This window comes from Falco rusticolus, chromosome 4 (genome assembly GCF_015220075.1).
Source record: "Falco rusticolus isolate bFalRus1 chromosome 4, bFalRus1.pri, whole genome shotgun sequence".
NCBI classification, from domain to species: Eukaryota; Metazoa; Chordata; class Aves; order Falconiformes; family Falconidae; genus Falco; species Falco rusticolus.
In genome coordinates, this window is record NC_051190.1 from 83,724,629 (window position 1) to 83,745,925 (window position 21,297).

Below are 21,297 nucleotides of genomic sequence, written 5' to 3' on the forward strand. Positions count from 1 at the left end.
GAAGCGTTGACTAGAGAGCACCCAAAAGTAACAGTGATTTGAAGAGCTCTACGTGTTGAGTGCTATATAAAAACCTCGGTGGAAGAAAGATCAGATAGACATTTATTATCGATCCGCAAAGGAATGTAACTTTCTTGAGCTCGTTTTAGGAGTGGTTGCAAGTATTTCGTTTAAAGACACGGAAGTATAAATTAAGGACAGATGCCAGCAAAGATGTGTCACCCCAGGGTGCAAAATTATCGGGGAAATACAAATACTTCAGATAATGAAAGAAATGAATGGAGAAACGAGATTTCATCATCTCTGTGTCAACCTTCACACGAATTTACCGTCGTGTGGGAAACCAGTGTTCAGAAGATGGTAGAGCAGCCCCTCACCAACGTGTCTTCAAAAAAAAAGTCCTGCTCACATGTCTAACTTCAGATTTTTGCAGGACACCAACTACAGAGGCGACTGGAACCAGAAGCACTTTATATTGCAAGAACATTTAGGGAGGAGGTTGTTGAGTCAGTACTGCACTGCAAAGCGATCTAACGTATAACATAGAAGATTAATGCAGGGTGTGCTTGTCACTGAATCCTTAAAGGAAGCACTAAAGCCAGGACTAAGCCAGGACTGGGAGGTCCTAGCAGCACAAGACTTGCAGTCGAGGTGAATCGTCCTGTCAAACTGATCCTTTTTATTGCTGCTTTGTTTTCTTCCCGCCCTCCCCCCCTATTTTCACTGAAATATTGGTTTTTTTCCTTATATTAAGTATTTTAAATTATGTACAATAAGCTCAGTGAACTGTGACTGGAGGTATGTTTTTGAACATTTTTTGATATTTGGTGATTTTTATCACATTGGGGAAACTGTGGAGCTGAGGCAATGCATAATGAATATCCAATGCTGCAGGGGACAGGTTTGCAGTGCACAGACAATGCAACAATGCAGGGCAAGCAGGAGCAACTCTCATGAGAGGCTGCTTTATACTCTGAAATCTCAGACCAGATTAGGTGCTCAAATGTGCATTCTAGATTTGTTTTGACTAAAAATAAAGTTTGATCTATGATTGTTTACCTTCCCTCACCCACCTCTTATCCTACCTTTTCATTTCACTTGTTTGTCATAAAAGAATTTGCTCACAAGATGCTTACAGGTGCTAAGCACTGACAACTACATCTTCAAGCCACTCTGCAGCTATTTCCAGAATTATTTTTCTTCAAAAATATCTATGATATGATTCTTGATGCTCATGTGGGGTTTGGGTTTAAAACTCAAACCATAACAGCTTTTCTGATCTATTAGTCCTATCAGAAAAGCATATATATCCTCTTCTGCCCACCCCTGATTATATCCCAGTTGTTAACAATTACAATTTTGAAAATCAATGTCTCTTAACTAGTCTCCCTATATAACAAATCCAATATTGTTTGTACTAGCAGGAATGAGGGCAACATGCATTTTAATTCAGCTTACTTCTATGGAAATAGTTTTACTGTTTTATAACCTTCTGCTGATCATTTTCCACATTCTCACACAGCAAAAAACAGCCATTCTAATGACTTAGCATTGCTGATGGAAATGTTACAGATTTTAACAGTGACCTATACTTCACTGGAAAATTCACTGGAAGTCAGTGGTGATCTTGGGATGCTGAAATAAGGGGGCACTGTCCATCAGATATGAAGGAAGGGGCTGAAAGTTACTGTCTGCTCTAGAAACCCCAGAAAGTTAGATATGCAACTGAAAAAAATAACTATACAATTTATTTTTAGTAAAATGGGAGAAATAATCTGTCCATTAATTGATCTATTAATAGAGAGTTGCTATCGTTCTCAAACTCTGGCCTGAATAACAGAAACAGATAGTGTGTAGCAGACTAGTGCTGTCTCTCTCAACTTGCTGACACTGCAGCTGTCTGATCTTCTTGTTAAACCCTAAAATTACAGTAATGTCTGTGGATCAGGACGTCATTACCTCAAAACACAGGGCAGTTCCTGTCCTCTTGAGATCACAGTTTGCACTCCTGACAGACCAGACCAGACCAGACCAGACCAGACCAGATCGGTGCAGTATACATGTGTGGAGATGGGGCCAACTTGCAAGGGAATGGATAGATTTTTGACAGTATCTTATGTTGATACTTGCTCAGTCAGTGGTAGAGAGGAAGGCACTATGGGTACCACTGATGATTTAATACTAAAAGGAAGTATTTAAGCAAAGCTGGCTGAAGATTGGTTATTATGATTCTAGAAGAATACAGTGATACTCAGATGAAAGCAGAGCAAAATGTGATTGAATGTGGTAGTACTGGAAAGGTAAAGGAGACTTCTGATGTCTCAATGCATTATGAGATTATATACAGGCAGGGAACATTGGACTGTGATAGAGTTTATGTTTAAAGAGTTTATGTCTGAGTCAGTTGTGAAGCTGAAGGAAGCCAAGCAAGAAGTATCAGATGAATTGGTCAGTACTGTTTTGCGTGGCTTGCAATGAAACCAGAAAGGAGGAGACAGCTGAAGTCAGAGTCAAAGCTAATGTATACCAGAGAAAGCAATGCCTTGATAGTTGAAACAGCTGGGGAACCCTTTGGTATGTTGGAGATAGGTGAAGTGTATGGAGATGAGGAAAAGGTTACCTCACTTCAACTGCTGGCTTTCAAGGGTGGAAAGAACTGATTGTCTCAATCAGTTAGGAAAAATCAAATGGATACTAGAAATGTACTTATCTAACTGCTGGCTCTTATCCAAGTATCAACTTATCATGGAGGCACTCTGAGTCCTGCAGAGGTGTAAGCACCTGTAGTAGACTCTGCAGTCTACTCAAAGTCCATCTCCCTTGGCAGACTCTCTAAGGAGGCTGGGGATACTGGCTTCTAATTCAGATAAATTCAGTCCTGTGGGATGAACCTTGGCTCTAGAATTAGCAGTTTATGAATAAACACTAAAAAAAGATCCAGTAAGATATATATCCAGAGTATGTGGACAAACACAACTGGATATATTTGGGTGCAGTAACTAGAATATGAGTCTATAAGAACTCTTTGCAACATTTCCCCCCCTCCACAAATACTTCACCTGTATAGGAAGTATCAGAATTAACTTTATTCTTTATGCTGATGATATATGTGAGTACTCTCTGCTCACAAAACAGGTGAAGTCCAGTATACCAGTCCAGCATAGAGACCAGTTCTGATCTTAAAACCAGAATAAACCTGAAGCCAAAGGATCACAGTCTGGTCCCAGAAGTAATTTCAGACACTGATCCTACGTGCATCTGACTGTATGAACGCATTCCTGTGTCACAGCCTGTCTTTAATAGGGCTCCAATTTGAGTACAGGCACCTACTTAGAAAGATCAGGTTTCACAACTTGGGTCTCCGTGACAAAAATGTGATGCCCAGTAACATCATTGTTCCCCGACACAGGAAATCATTAACAAAACTCAATATTTTGGACAAAACCTAGTAAAACTAGATACATTCTGCCAGTAAAGTACAATTCATTTCTATTTACAGCTGTTATTACACACCATTAAAAAAGTTTAGAGGAGTAACTGTTGATATTTCCCCATATGGGACTAAATGACGAAGATAAAGTATTGGGAGTATAATCTTGGGTAAATCATAGACAAATGAAATGAACATCTGTGGTTAGGGTGTGATGTGATTCATCACGCCTGCAAAGTTTTATGAACAATACTTTTTTCTTTATCATAACCTTAAGGATAGGAGGGATTGAGAACAAGACATGTATTAAAATTGGAACATCAACCTTAACTTTGAATTTCCTGACTTTTTATCAGAGTGCATGAAAAAATGCAATGTTATTTAAACATAGCCTCTTTCATCTTGATTTTGATATATAAATACTGTTTGTGGAAAATGACATGCAATAAAAATATGTATTGTTTATCTATTGTTTATCTAGGAGTCTAGATTTTTTTCCTAAATCTTTATTACAATTAATTCATTTTATTCTTATGTAATTATGTACTAGAGCCATTAATTAATACTTTTTTCACTTCCGCTTCTCACAATTTTTAAAATGCAAGGAAATGTCAAGCTGGAGGTTATAGTTACTTAAAGATTTTTCTTATATATCATCAGAATAAATCTATATATGATGGTGAACTGAGATTTATTATCATAATCCTATATGTAGGCTCCGTTTTTTATTTGGTGGGATCACCTTGGGTCAAATGAGCCATTTTGTCTTTGACCTACTCAGCTTTGGATCTTCTGATACTAACAGTACACATGCTACATTGGATCTTCTACATTTTCTTTTGTTTTCATTTTTTAGCATCCAGACATTACCTGCTCCCTTTTATAAAATCTGGAATTAGCAGATGATTTTTCATCGTTCACAGGTGCATCTCCTGCGACTAGCAAAGAGGCCCACACTGAAAGTCATCTCTAAAGAACAGGTCTGCTTTGCCAACTTTCTCAGCCCCCCACTGCCTTGCTAGCTTCTGGCTTTGATACTTTCCTAAGCATATGGAATTTCTTTCCCTGCTACTCCTGAATACCCTCTTAACAGTTTGTGGCTTTGTGTGTATTTATGACAGTAGTCTCCAATTACAGTATCACATAGTAACTTTCCCACTGAATTTCTATTTCATTCCTATTCAACATATTAGAAGCTGCTAATATAATGAGTAGTTTTTTCTTTCCTTCTTGTTGCTCAGTGATTCCCATTTTTTTTCCTGTGCTATATAAGCCATGATTTAAAGATAGGATTAATAATTTCATATGAGCTTTTCAAAAACATTTTGCATGTTTTATCAGATGCCATATCAATGTACTTGATAGATGTGAGCTGAATAAGTACTGAATAAGTTTCTGTTCGCAGATGGAAAGCAAAAATAGAACAGTATGGTAAATAGAAGTAGAACAATTATGGCAAATAGAACAATATGGCAAATTGGAATTGAGGCCTCCAATTTGAGTTATCTAGAATTTATTTTGATGGAACTTTGGTGTTATACAGCCTTTTAAACTTAAGAAGATCTCATTAAACTACTCAGCTGTGAGCCCTTGGCACCTGCTTCACTTCCCTAGTCCTGCTGGCCACATTCTTTCTGATCCAAACCAGGATGCTGTTGGCCTTGTTGGCCACCTGGGCACACTGCTGGCTCATATTCAGCTGGATGAATCACTTCTTGTAGGTGGGCAGCACATTGGCTAAACTCTGGTCAACTGTGATCTCCCTGGTTAGCCAGGAGTGCTATAAATGATGGACAGTAGGTCAGTGAGCACTTCTGCTGGCTCCATCAGTACCCTCAGGTGGACCCCATCTGGCCCCATAAGCTTGTGTGTCTACGTGGTGTAGCAGGTCGCTGAACACTTCCCCTTGGATTATGGGGGCTTCATTCTGCAACTTGTCCCAGACTTCCAGCCCAGGGGGCCAAGTACTGTGACGGTAGCTGGTCTTGCTATTAAAGACAGAGGCAAAGAGGCTTGTTACCTCAGTTTCCATGTGGAACATGGTTTGTTCTTACCCCCCCTGGGGTTCAGTGTTCTACTTGCCTCCTTTGGTTGAGCTGTCTTTTCCCAAAATTCCCACTTCTCAGTGTTTGATTTTTTTTTCTCTCTCTTTAACTGTACAGCCCATTTTCATTTGCAGTTATTGCTTTTCATCCATAGGCCTTGCTCTGGCACAGCTCAGAGGTGCACTAACTTTAACTTGCAGTGAACTCGAGCATGGGTAGAATCCCTAAGAAATTTGGCATCTCTAATCCAAATGTATAAGCAATCTAGAATATTTAAAGTCTTGTAATTTGTAGTCTGCTCCAGCAGGGCAGGTCTTTAATGAAGTATTTAACAGTAGACTCCTCTCAAAACTGTTTAATTTTCAGAATTTTGAAGGATGAGGAAAATAATACGTTTCCCAGTAGCTTTGTTTTGCACACAATCATTTTGACTGGTTACAGTGTAAAAGGATATCATTAATGTCAATGTAACTGATTTTAACAATTCATGATGTTATGAGTAATAATCATATTACCATCAACATTAAAGTTACTTAAACTGGTGTTCATTATATAGATCTCTTCTATAGGCTCAACAGCTAGAAGGTGAAGAAGCCCAAACAAATTTTCTTAAATCATGTTTTTAAACCCATTTATTTGATTCATATGTGTATTTGTGCAGGGAAGGAGACTAACCTGAGAATTTTTATAATACCTGTCATGCTAAAGTCACAGTAGAAACATTGCCAGTCTAATAGATCTCTAATTATCTGTGCTATGCCAGATAATCACCTGTCTGATTTTCCCTTTTCATATTTTTGGTAAGTATGAGATTAAATATTTTGAATTCCCATGTCTACATTTTCTTTAGAAAATATTTCAACGGGGGTGGAAGATGTTGCTCTCTGCCAACTGACATTACAACACTGCCAACTGATGTCTATCTTTTTGATAGAAAGCCTTGGGAAAGGTAAGCATTTGGCTATTTCAAAATCTTGTGTAAGCTTGCCTTTTCTAATTACATGATTCACTACATATTGGAAAATTTACATACATGTTTTTAACTATTATTTGAGCTCCCTTGAAACTCAAGAAAATCCCTCCTAACCTGGTCATGTTCAACAAACACATACAATTGCATCATAGATACTAACACTGCAAATTTATTTGTTTTAGGTAAAATTAAAACAACATATTAGTCTTTTGGGATTATTAGAAATTAAGACTGAGTCGGGCTGCTGGATTCTTTTTAGAACAGCCACATTAAAGCAGTCTCTCCACCTCACTGTAGGTGGGTCATTGCATCACTTGTTATCCTTCTTCCTATTTTCTATGTATTTTAGGTTGCAACAAAACTGAAAGCTTGGTATAATGCAGAGTTTGGTGCTTACCAGTAGTTATAATGTAGGAATTATCATGAATGAGTAAAAGGTTTTTAGAACTAGATAAGAAGCAGCTGAATATGTTAATACCTAGGAAAGTACTGGCCTGGCCCTGACTATCAAGGAAGAAGACCAGACATTACTTTCATGGAGGTGAAATGTTTCTCCCATTCCCTCCCCAACATCAAGAGGAAGGGGAGACTTTCTTCTGTTACGCCTTCTGATTTATCACAAATGTGTTGCTTCCCATCACATATTAGATTAGAAAATCTTCCAGGCAAGAACTGAATCTTTCTTTATATTTCTGCTGCGACTACTAAGAGAGGAAGCCCAGACATTATTTGGCTCTTTAAGCGTTACCAGAAAATGAGGCAAATATTATCTTTCATGCATATCTTGACAAAAAAGTATATTTTAAGGGGAGGAAGAGTTAAACAGAGTCGTAGCCTATCTGGAGAAGGGGAAGCAGGAGTTATGAGTACACACTGCCTTGACAGCACTGATGTGGAGTGAAGGTGAACCCTTTCCTACTGCACCAGTAGGGCTGGAGAGTTGGAAGGAAGCTAGAGCTAGTTCTGGGAAGGTTATCACACACGGATGAGGCCCAGAGGTCTTGGAACTGAAACTGATTTTAATTTTTTGAATTCCAAATTCTGTCCAGTGAAAGGAAAATATGACATAGGAAAGGCTGAACCTAAAAGTTGTAGCAACTATTGTATTGCTACTCATGGACACAGTGGTTTGAAGAAACAATAATAAATAAAACCATACATAAGTAGTAAATTTTAAAAGCAAATAGTAAATAAAAAATGAACCCAAGTGAATGAATGTTCAAGGCTGGAGAGTGAGGAATGAGAATTCATACTCCACCTGTACTGTACTGTACTGTAAACTCACAGTGTCTTCATGTTCTCTCCCCTAGGTCATCTTTCTCCAGATTTACCCAAATTCAGAGAATTCCTGAATAATGCAGTCTCATCCTCCTTTACGGATTTCCCCAGGCTAGCAATGAGGAACAACAGTGTCAATTCCTTCGCACAAAGGACATGGTGAATCACCTGAACTTCATCCTTGCATTTAAAATAGCCCCAGACTGCAAGTGCAATTATGTAAGCACTTAAAAAAGGACCTGCAATAATTTACTGCTATCTATATAAATGAAGGGTGCTGGCTATGGCATGTTTTGCTAACACTAGAGTGAGTGAGTTGTAGAGAGTAACAATATTCTGTTGGTTTTTTTTTTTCATATTGGCTTCCATTCAAACATCATGTAGAATGGTCTAAACTGCAAATATAGGCATGTACATGATGCACCTGCAAAATTTGTAAGTATATCACTTTGTGAAAAGGTAAACTGAAGAGTAGTAGGTTCAATTATTTGCATTGGATTACCAAAATACATTAGTTGCAAAGCTAAGAAAAACCTCACTGTCTCTGGTCTACTCGCTTAATTCTTTAATTGCTAGGTAATCCTGGCTCACAAACTCAGGGAAAGTCAAATCACTCTTGCTTTCAAAGCTAAACCTCTCTGGAATTATCTCATTTGTGAGACCAGATCCAGAGAAAATAAGTTAGGAATGGAACAATCCCTTTTAACTTTAGCTCCAGAAGGATTGAATAATTGAGTGAATCTATTTTCTTTCCTACATTTCAGAAATAAAAAAGGACACATATAAATCTCATTTTACTTAGCTCAGGTAGAAAAGAAACATTATGAATTAAAAACTTGACATACAACAGCACACAGTAGTCATTCAGAAGCAGTGTCCTAGGATGTTAAAGATTAGCCATGGTGGTTTTGGTTTAGTCTTTATTGCTGTGAGAGATTTTTTCCAGGATTTCTTGACTCATTCCTTTAAGCCTGTGTTGAAAGGGAGTTTCTTAATGCATTCTGGAGCAATCACATAATTTGCAATTTTTTTTCACTTACTGTTTAGTACTGGAGTTAATTTCTTCAGAATATTTTAAACCACATCTGTTTCAGTTAAAATGTGTATTTTGAAAGAACTAATATTGTTTGATTTATTATTCAAAGTCAAACATAACAACGATGTTTTAAAGAGTTGGGAGAACAGGGAGTTTTAGTTTATAGTCCTTTAAGATTCAAGCCCACTATCTTATCAGTAATTAAACTAAAATTAATCATTGAATAAAGGCAGCTGTAGACCTAGGTAGTTGCATGAAGTTACTAAGAGGCATGTTAAGTCCAGTGCTCTTTTCAGTGACAATGGACTCAGGAAAATTTCCCATTGGCCATATGTGGTGCATGTGAGGCCTTTTACAAAATAGTTCTGCCAAGAGAGATGAAAAAAGAAAAAAACTTGCAATACCATTCTGCAACTAAACCCACAGGTGCTGTTTACAGTCAGTGATAGGACTTATTGCTCTATGGCCCATCTTAAACTTGACAGCAAAATCTAGGAAAAATAAAGTAACATAAGAGGGTAAAAAGGCAAAGGTTTAAAAATAAATATTTTTTTTTGTCCAGCAGAGAGTTCTCTAACACTGATTCAGGAAGAATACAAAAAGATCCAGTGGGTCCCTTACAGAACTTGGACTTTTCAGATTTTATCTGCTACTGTTTCCCATTTTACTTTTCATGTTTCCTAAGCAGACAGATTACAGAAAAGCACCAGGAAGGCACAGGAACCCTTTTTGTCCATCAGCCTATGGAAATCCTTCCTTGTTTCTGCTTCACAAGTCAGAAAGTGATGACTGGAACATCAAGAACCAGTGCAGCCTTATGCATCCACTTGAGCAGTCTAAGACCTCTCACTAGCTCTCCTTTTGGCTAAATAAGAACCTTTCTGATGAATTAAAATGCAAAGGGAACATGCAAGAAGTATTTTCAGCAATTTGCTGAAAAAGCAAGTTTATAGTACTTTTCTTTGGTATTAAGGGACAAGAATGTGAAGACCAATATCTAGTCAGAGCTAAAAGTAGTCAGGGACATAAAAAGTGGTGAGAGAAGACTTTGCAGATATCTTAGTTGCAAAATAAAGTTCAGGAAAAATGTGAGTTTGATGAGGTAGACAAACTAGCAAGACATGCTATAGAAAAGGTTGAAGTAAGCTTCATCTTTTTTTGTTTCAGTTTTCACAGGCAAAGCCTGATCTCACACCTTTATGTGGACCAATGCAGTTTGATAAACAGAGGAAAATGCAGTAATGCAGTAGAAATATGGTAAGTATTACTGAGAGAACTTTAAACATAATAGTGCTGGATGGGATTCATCCAAGGCCACTGAAAGAGTTGGCTGCAGTGACTGCAAGGTTGCTGTCTCTGGAGAAAAACTCTGATTATCAGGGAAGATGCCTCACAACCAAAAATGGCTAACACTGTGACCATCTTTAAGAAAAGTGATAGGAGGACTTTGGGAAATTAAAGACCATATTAATCCCTGTGAAGACTGTAAAGCACATCCCCTTAGAATCCATTTCCAAACACATGAAAACAATCAGGAATAACTAGGTCAGACTTCACAATGACAAATCATGCTTGACCAGCTTGATTGCCTGTTATCATGAGATGGCATGTTGAGTGGGCAGGAGGAAAGCCATGAATACCTGGTCTTCAGGATGGCTTTTGGCGTTGTCTCCAAAAGGATTCCCTGTGGAAGCTGAGGAAGTCAGGGCTAGAAAAACAGCTTCTTAGATGCATTGAAAATTGGCTTTATCACCAAAGTAAAAGGGTAGTAAAATCAATTATTTGGGTTCTAGCTGGTCATGAGCAAAGTGCCCTATGATTTGATACTGGTAGTTCTGTTGTTCAGTATTTCCATCAACAACTTAGATGGTGACACAGGTTATGTTTTCAAGTAAATCTGTGCATAGTACTAGTTAGGAGGAATGATTGACACAAAGAATGGGAAAACTTTAATTGAAATGGTTCTTGAGAACTGGACCGGCATAAATGTCATAAGGAACCTGAGCCTGGGGCAGAATAACCTCAGGTACCAGTACAGGTTGGGAAACGAGTAAAGTGTCCTGCAAAGGACAAGGTTGCGATGGACTACAGGGAGAATATAAACCAGCAGTGCAAACTGCAAAAAAGGTAAATCATGTATTGGACTATGTTAAGGGGAGCATGGGAACAGACAAAATGAAGTTATTGTTGTCCTCTGCTTGGCACTGTTTAAGCTGCATAAAGAAAACAAAGCCTAGTCTGGGGTCCCCTATACCTGAGGGATGTCGAGAATCAAGAGGTAGCAGTGGTGCACTTTTAAGATGATTATGAAGAGAAATTGAATAAGCTGGGCTTGTTTAGCCTGACAGAGTAAGCTGAGGAATGTTCTATTAGTGACCTAGCAATCTGCAGCTACTAGAAGGGGACAGGCAAAGATGAAAAAAACATCTTAATTGTGGCAGACAGGTAGTACAACACTGGAACAGGCTGCCCAGAGAGGATAGGGAATCTTCGTACTTGAAAGTTTTTCTAGACAGGACAGCGTTAAGATATGTCCAACTTGATCTAGTGCTAGCAAGAGTAAACTTTGTGTGGGAGGGACCTCAATGTCCCATACAAACAGCATGTCTATAATCCTGTGATTCCTGGCTCTGAACCCTGACATCTTTTTCCTTTGAAAGAGCATACTTCCTCCCAACAGGAGGAGATGACATGTCCCTTTGTCCTCAGGTCCTGAAAAAGTTTCCACAGAGAATTTATTTTGGATAGATAACCAATAAAAGCTCTTGGTTGCATTTGTGATCATGGCACCTGAGAAAATATCCATCAAATACAGCAGAATATTTTGATACAATAGGTCTGAGCTTTTTGGTCAATGATTAGATCCCCCAAAGGTAAGCTACTTATTTGTGTTCATAGATATCCATGCAGAGATAGTGCCATTCACTTCAAATGTGATGAGAACTTGAAGTTATCAAGTGCTTAAGTGATTTGCTGGCTTGTGGTTTTCATTCTTTAAAATGAAGTAATGAATGTAAAAGGCAGGGGGCTGTGTAGAATGCTCACTACTCACAAGCAAGCAACCAAAAAAAAAAAAAGAATTAATCAGCCAGACTATTAACTATCTAAAAACTAACCTGGAAGGTAGTATCTCTTTTAATGACTGACCTACAAAACTGATTAACCAAGCAGAATTTGGTAATTTGAAATTCTCACCTTGGAATTCATTCCTATCAGAAAACATCAGCATAAAATTGTGTTAATGATTAGGTGATATATTGCCTAAAAAGAGTGGAAACTCACTGATTTGTACTATACATGTGAAGATATTGCATGTCATATATTTTCCTCTCTGCTTCTATTGTGCAGAATTCCAGACTGATCTGCAGTTTTTACAACAGACAGAGTACTCCACATGCATGCAGTTTGGATTTCACAGGACTGTAAATAATTTTAAGTGTTTGCATTGGTTGTTGGTTTTAATCTTTTAGATGCATGAACTCTTGAATTTTTTTCAGGTTTTCACAAAACTTTGATACAAGATTACGCACCTTAAAAAATTGCATGCCTTTACTGTAAGTCTGAGAAGAATTTATATCCCTAAGGCTTTCCTCTAGGATATCTTTTGACATCAAAAAGGTAAAATTATAAATAGATTCTATTCCTTTCAGATGTTTATTTAATTTTTTTCTTCCAAACACTGTAATTTAATTTTAAAGTTCACTTTGAAAATGAACAATAAATGAATGTGTTTTCAGAGATAATGCTTTCTCTTTGCTCAAAATAAAAGCAGACATCTGGTTTCTAAATTATTATTTTTTAATTGTCTACCTAATCACTAGTTTTGTGGAATTTCAAAATGGCATTTATTTACCAATCAGAAAAATATGTTGCTGACAGAAATGTCTTTTTTTGAACATGTTCAATCATAAAATTTGTTCTCTTCGATGTTTCATATGTACCATTTGCATCCACTTACAAACAATGCTATACAGTCGAAATGTTGTAAATACAACAAACATTCTTATTGTATGGTGCTTGGTATTTTATTTAATAGGAAAACCAGTTTATACCATCGACAGGCCTATGTTCAAGTGAATACTACTTGTATTATGTTCATAGTTGTGAATATATATATATATCTAATATTCATTTGAGCTCTACTGTTTCTGCTCCTTTCTATCATTCACAGTCTATTGATATAAACTAAGTTCTATCTATCCTTCCACCCAGATGGTTGACGTTACATGTGATTGCATGAAAGCTCTGATATGAAATGCCTATGGCTTACTGGATTACCCTCTCCCCACATGTTTCAAATTAATAATAAAAAAAGAAAGAAAGAAAAAAACCCCCAGTGCAATCTTGCTACAAAAGAACAAGAGTTTATTGTATAACAGGATTGCAGATGTGGAAAGGTGCTCATAATAAGGCTACAATATTTTTTTTTCATTGTGCATCTGGAATGCCAAAGGATCTTTAACATACTAGGAGCTCATTCTAGACAGTCTTGGCTTTTTGATTAACTTAATATTCAGAGAAATGATTCATTTTTTTGTAAACTCTGTGCCATTCATCATCATATTGTCATTTATGTAATCACAAAATGATTTACAAAGTCATGATTTTTTTCTAATTTCTGAAACAATTTTAAGACATCAAAGACTTTCAGATATAAACATCAAAGAGCAGCCCAAATCAGAGATTTCTGGCTAAGACAGTTTAGTTCATTTAATATCCTCTGGTTTTCTAAGGATTAAATTACAGCATATAAAATTCTTGGAATCTGTCTAAGGAAGCTGTAGTGTGTATTTATTATTTATTACAGTATGGCTTTTTTTGTGGGGCAAAGGACTTTGCGGCAGGAAGATGCCATCTTTTCAATTTATCATACCAGCAGCAAATTCTTGTGAAATATAAGAGGTACAATGATCTAATCCTACTGGGAATGGAGAGATGTGTTAACTGAGGAAATATTTGCACATGAGCTCAGGATGAAATGAAGTTCTTCCCTTGTAATCAGCCCGTTACAGAGGGATGCTTATACAAATTTAGTAAGAATATCCTGGGGAAAAGTAAGACAAATCAAGAATGAAATTACTTCTTCATAGGAGGAATAATTACAGTTGCTATTGTTTAATGGAAACCAGTAGGCCAGGTTTCTAGTACTGGCTAAGGATGTAATTCAGAAATGCTTCCTATTATTTCCATGATTTACAGCAGGATGGCACCACAGAAGCTAGTCTTACAGATGCCAGGCATGGCATGCCACAGGCACACATGCCAAGTCCTAGCCAGAGAATTCAGAAGCACAAACAATGTAAACTGGTCTAGTCAAGAAATGAATCCGTAGAGACACATGAGGTTTTTCTGTGCACAAGCAAGAATATAAGCAAATATACTTTCATCCACTATCCACCTAAGAAAGGCAGGATATTAAGGATTGCCTTCAAGTAAGCAAGGTAGCTAGAAATGTGTGTCTGGCTTACCAAATAGCGAGGAGGATCCTGCCAGGGAAAACAACTATATGAAGTATAAGCTCTCTACAGAGCCTGTTCCCATAGACTGAGTAATCACACTTCTAAATGTTTATCCTTGAAAGACAGGCTACCCTCCTTTCAGGAGCAGCCTGCTGACTAAAGGAATTGATTTTCTGGGAATTGGATCTCAACCTACTATATAACAAGGTCTTGCCCAGATGGATTTCTATTCTAATGTACACAACAGGCTGGGTTAGCTACAAGACAGTTCAGAAGCTCAAGCAGCAAAATGCATGGTTTCTAAGTCAAAACCCATAGTGCTTTTACATTTACATTCCTATTCTCTCTGTTAGGAAGATGACGAGATGACATGTAGAACAGTCACATCAGATATTGAACACAGAATTATTGTTCACAATAAATCTCCAGGAAAAAGAAAATCTTCTATAAACAGGAACAAAGGCTTGACTTTTAACAAATATTTTTGTCTGTCAGATATTTCAGTGCAAAATTCTAAATCACATGGCTGTGTATAACCACTGGAGCTCAACTAGAATCAGTAAATTCTCTTTGCTGATATCCATGGAACTTTATTTTATATAAATACTTTGTAAAAAAAATTCTGCTGGCCCTGTGCGATAATGTGAGAAGACGACTAGGGGGAACATGTACTATGCTGATATAGCTCAATTACCAGCACGAAGGGCACTATGCACATCAGTTCTTATTTCTATCCAACATTTTAGAGTCACACACCACTGATGAAGCTTTATGCCTAACCACTTGGAGAAGAGAGAAAACAAACTGGTATGTGAGAGGGAGAGACAGCTACACCCTCCTCTGTACAGTTAATCCAGCAAAGCCAAATATAGTTAACATTTTTAGAGTAGGAATTGCTCTGGCTTTGGTCCCTTAACATATTTGCAAGGTGCCCATCATGATGCACTATGCAGAGTAGGTAATTTACAGTCAGGTATAAAAGAAATTTTGTCAGTGCCTTGAATTTGGTGTAGTTTAGCTTGAGTCTGGGTTAGAAAAGTCCCTTGAGAAAGGAGGGAAGGAGAAGAAGGGGACAAAGGCCTCACTCAGCCTCCATCAGGATTGGATTAAACCCAGGAAAGACAACCAGGGCTCTAGAAACTTTCAGGCTGAATACAAGGAGCAGCCAAAAGGAAGCCTTGGAACAAAAGCGTAATTTTAGCAGGCTTTTGAAGATGAATTTTAACTTAAGTAGGGGCTGGGATTTTGCTTTCATTGCTACCACATAACAGTTAGAAAGAAGCTAGAGACTTTCATATCTAATTTAGTTAAGAAAATTGTAGAGGTAGGGTTACAATCTCCCAGCATTTGAATAAATTTTTGTCTCAGTGTTAATACAGGCAGCTTTACTGTGGGATTTATTATGTTCCAGTACACATCTCTGCATGCATTTGGATGAGTAGTGTATTTGCTGAAAGGGTTGTGGTTCTGTGAGGATTCTTTGAAAAAGGGGTTATAATTGTGGTGGACTGGAATTTTGTAAAAAGTTTGGCTAGATTCAGAAAGGACATACAGACTTCTAAATAAACAACATTTTGATCACATTGCTATTTGTCGTTCCTCAGAATATTATCCAAGGAGAACAGGAAGCTTTAACAGGCTTTATGTTTCCTGAGACAAGGGCCATTTTTTATGTGTTTTGTTCAGTGCCTCTATGCAGTCAGGCTCAAGTTCTGCCTTCAGGCATTGTTAAAATAAAAATGTTACATTGAAAATCATATAATATTTGCCTCACTCCAGTGAATAAGAGAAGTATTATTTTAGGATTAATAACCAAATGTTTCCACCACCCAGTAACATCCCCAGAAGAGCCATAGCACTTAAGCACCTGCAGCTTGCTCTCTCTACCCCACCACCTCTCTTCCTCTTCTTAACTTGCAGGTATCCCTCCTTTCTTTATGTTCTCTACAGCTGATACCTGCACCCATATAGTCTCTATATGCCCTAAGTAGCAGCAGCCTACCTCATTCAGGCATACTTGGCATCTCTATCCTTTCCCTTAGCTCTGGTTCTCTTCATCAGTGTGTTTGTAAACTTGTCCTTGCCCAGGGGGTGCTTATATTATAAGTGATTTCATTCACTCCTCATGGGCAGATGGACACGGATCTCTGTATGCATCTAAGTGACCATTTATGAACGCTCGCCTATGGCAAGCAGCTGGGTTAGCCTAATAATATTAATGTAACTAATAAAATGGAGAATATAGAATTTTAAAACTTCAATTTGACGTTACTTGCCTTAAAAGTGGGTAAAGTATGTTCATACTCACACTATTTATAATTTGAGATATCAGCAGCTCCAGTCCTTTTTCACCAACTTGAAGAACTCAAAACCAGCAGATGTTCTCATCTGTGTTATATCCCTTCCTATTAATTGCACAGGTGGTGAGTCTTCCAAGAGTCTGGTATCACGGTATTGCTGGTTCACTGAGTAAGCAGAGCAGCAATGACTTCCTTAGTGCTAAAGATATATCCAATCAGGCATTTTTATTTAAAGAGGCTTGGATTCAATGAGAAATTAGGGTTGAGCAGAACTTGGCCATATGTAGTTCTGGTTGCTTTTTTTTCAACCCCAAATTAAATATTTTCGTTTGTCTGATCAGTCAGAAAATACTGCAAAGTTTTGGAGTTAACTTCCCAATACCAACTTTCTGTGAGTCCCTAGTCAGCAAGCTAAAGAGGAAAAACTCTTATTCATAAAGACTACACACAAAATTTTGTCATCACAAATAAGCAACTTATAATAAGATAAGAATATTTATATATAAAATAAGATAAGAATAATATAACTTCATTAATAAGAGCAGTATGCATAACCCATGGATGATGATCTCAGGAGAGTTATTCCAAAAGACTATGAGAAGAGTTTTGACGTGAATTGCTGGTATGGTTGTTTGGACCTTTCATGCTATCTTTGTTGAGGAGGAGACCAAAAAATCTCCAGAAGTGGCAACTGTGGCAAGACATGATCTCTCATGTGCCTACTCAAAGGCTGACCTGAAGGGGAAAGACACAGATTGAGCAGAGGTGTGCAACATGACATCCCCTTAATAGAATGGCAGGTCTGAAACCTTGAGAGCTGAAGGGGTAAGACTGTTCCATGTCAAAGTTTCCCCATGCATGTTCCTTTTGCCTATGCAGTTATTCAGTCCAATTTAAAAATGTGGACTTTGAGAAGACCATGCAGACAGTTGGACTGTGTGGGATTTATTTAATTGGGGCTTAACTCATCTGTAAGATGATCCTTTACAGTATAAAGTGATTTCCATCCTGTTGATTAACTGACCCTATTGAATAAATGGCTTATGCAGACGATCAAACAATATTGTCACACATATGCACAGTACCCACGGGTTGCTGGGTTACTGAGTGGTAGTGAGTCCTGCATGGTATGTGTGTTCTCTGTACCTAATGACTTCAGAGAGCATTAACTGTCATTTGAGAGATGAAGATCAACTCAGGGACCTAAACCTAAATGTACTGGAAAAACTTTAGCTGGTAAAAATTTGCATGTGCCAACTCCCAGCTGTTGAATGGTTGGTCTGATATATTGAGTCCTCATGGCTCAGAACTATGTGTAAATCTTGGAATAATAAAATCAGTGCTTCTTAAGGGCATAAACAGACTCCACATGTTTTGTTAAATTAGTCACTTAATGATTCAATTACATTTTAAAGGAGTCCATTCTAGTTCGTCTTTGTTGGCACAAACTGTTTAAAATATGGTTCTTTTGAAGGTGCTTCGGCTACTCTAGTACATACCAGATGCTCATCATGGCTCTCCCTCTAATTTCTCTCATTCCGCATAGGTTAACAAACAAAAGTGATGGATATGCATGATGATAATGCTAAGTTTCATGTTTCAGTAGTCAGGCTGTTCACTCTTCATGTCTTGAAAGTCCTGGGAATTCAAACCTGACCCCCAAAAGATGTATGCTCTTAACTTTTGGACTTCCTTTTAGATCATGTATCATGTAAGTACAGAATTCATTATATCATTGCTTGTAGTCTGTGCCAAATTGCAAAACTTTTAACTTACAGAAAGGATTAACCAATCCTTTCTGCTTCTATTATTTTCTTGTCTCGATGGCTCTGCAGGGATTGCTGTGGTCTCATTATTTTTGAGACATGATACAGTATGGGACATGATAAAAAAAGGTAAGGAGGCCCTTGATAATTGCCCTAGGCAACGCTCTCTACATCTCAGACAGTTCATATGGTAATTGTGTTTATGTGAGCTCACCCTGGAACTATAAATCTCATCTCTTGTAACGGAGGGAGTTCTGAGGTGTTTTGGGCTAGCTTTTTTCTGTTGCTTGAGTTGTGACATTATATCCGTACAAATAAAAATGGTTTGCTAGCAAAAGTGATGCCTGCAAATGGATGAAGAAAGACCACAACTAAGATGTAACCTTCTAGCTATCTATAACATAAAATGTATGTTTATAATTCTAAGACAAGTAAGTAGTCTTTAATACTATACCACATAAAATAAATTTATTGTTGTACCTCAGCAGTCACAGGATTTCATAAGATGAGCATGATATTTCTTCCCAAGTGACATCTATATACTTTTTCACAGACTGATAAATATAAACATAGAAATGTGTTCTTGACATAGAAACAGTATTGGTTTAGAAGCCTATCCATCTCTCCTAATATAACATATCTGGGGAAATTAGCATAGGACTTAAATCATTTGGAAACCTGACTGGGTTTTGAATAAGTGCTTCCCTCTTTTCTGTAAACAGTGGAAAAGATACTTCTCAGCACATCAGCTGCACTCTAATTACAGACTATGATACTAAGAAATAAGATAATGATGGAGACTGTCAGCCATAACACTTTCTGGTGAGCCACTGCTGTCATTTTTTCCCCAAAATATGACTGACATCCTTTCTTTAACCCTCCCACCCCTTACTCTTTATGTATGTTGGCACAGTGGCCCTGCAACTATGTGGAGCACCATATTTTCGTTGCTAAGCACTAGGAGAGAGCAAGCCATGGGAATCTTTAGCTATAATTTCTACTGAATTCTTTGAGGCTTTCCTTCAGCATGAAAAAGCAGTGGAACTTTTAACTCATCTGTTGGCCTTATTGATGAAGCCATGCTTGGCTTTTAGCACATTTGAAGGCCAGTGTCAGCTGAGTGATGGATAAATAACAGAATTACTAGACTGTCATTTATAAAGGTTTAAACATGGTGAATCATATTCACTATTATTAGGACCAGGCATACTTCTAGTGTCTTCAGGGAATGGCACTTACTTTATCTCAAGTTAATTTAGTCCTGAATCTTCAAAGTGCTCTTGTAAACTAAAACTATTCTAATTAGAGCTGATTGAAAAATTAGTGTGGAGCTTATATTTACGAACAGTTGATTTGACCAGAAATCCATGGGAATGCTGGAGGGGCCAAGTTCTTCTAGACAGCATATTAATTGGAGATGGGAATTCTGCCATCCCACACAAAATTCCGATGCCTTAAATTTTACTTTAATCTGAAAATGAAGACATCTAGTGTACTATCTGTTCTTCCCTGTGTGTTCTTCCTACCTCACATTCTTTTCTTTCTCTCCGGTTAGCACTTACACAACATGTTATTGTTTTTACCAAAATTAAGAACACTGGAATAATTACTAAAAACATTACCAAATTGGAAGTGGAATTCAAGAACTGATGATCCAGCTTCTTATTTTTCCATTTCTGTTAGGTCTGTCTCCAGGCCCAGGTGGATGCCAATTCACCATCTATGATCAGCTCTTACATGGAAGTTTTTCTTTACAATGCTGAGGCACAGATACTGTTTCCTTGCCTCCTGTCTATTTTCCCTCCATTCTTTACCACGAGTTAAAAAAATGCATCAGTGACTAATATAGTTTCAGGTAGACTACATACCAGAACATGTATCTGGGGTAATAATGGACTGATTGATAATGGGACATCTTTACATACAGTGTACTACATATTTGAAAAGCTGGATGGGTTAATAGCTACTCTCTGAATAGATGATAGAAATATTTTAAACAGTACACTTTCTGAAAGGAAAGAATAAGTTATCTTTGTAGGGACATCTTTTTTTTCCACAGTCATTCACGTCAACATTTTTGTCAAAATTAGGGATATAGGAACAATCTCCCAAATATTCAGCCATTGCTTGACTATAACACATAATGGAAAAATGTCGATCCATTCACCTTTAATCATTATTATTATTAATGGATTATCATTATTACTTTCATATCTACACTGAAAGGTTTCATTGAATTCTTTAGAAGATTCTAATTGTGAACTTACTGGTTAGGAGCCTGAGGGGAATGACAGGAAAGTATTAATGATGAAATTGCCACTTTGCCTGTTTCACAGCTTAAGAGTGTTTTCCTCTTCCTCATAAATATGACACATAAAGACCCCAAAACTGGGCTGTTCTAAGGGACAGATAGTAATGTCAATAAGTTAGTTGGAAAGGGGCACATAAACCCCCAAATACTTGCATGAATAACCACAGTTTCATGTTAATGGAGTTACAAAATCTTTTCTCTAAAACATAAGCCGAAGTATTTTGAAACTTATTTTTCCCAACATAAATTATAGGTGGTCAGTAAAATCCACAAACTTTTAATTCTGTTTTGCCTCAGTACAGTTTTGTTTACTTTTCTGGAGATGACAAGCTTGTTACTGGTTTCCAAGTCAGCCTCTCACAATTTTGAGAGAAACATCATGTAATGCAATTTGGGTTTTCTTTTCTTTGCCTCTGTATACCAAACTCTTCACAACTTATTTGTGTCTGATATTCAAGGGTTTTTTTTTCTAGAACCACAAATAAGCAGAGTGAAATTCTCACTTTCTCATGTATTGCCAGGCACAGGCTCTTTAAGAAAACTAGTACAAATTTTGAGACTCAAGAGGCAATCTCAGTGGTTAGCTGATTTAACCAGGAAATCCATGTTATACCTTCTTAGTGAAGACAGTTTTAAAGAATTTGTATGCAAGTACATCGGCAGAAAGCATTAGTAGTGAATGTGCCCTTGTTGATTAGT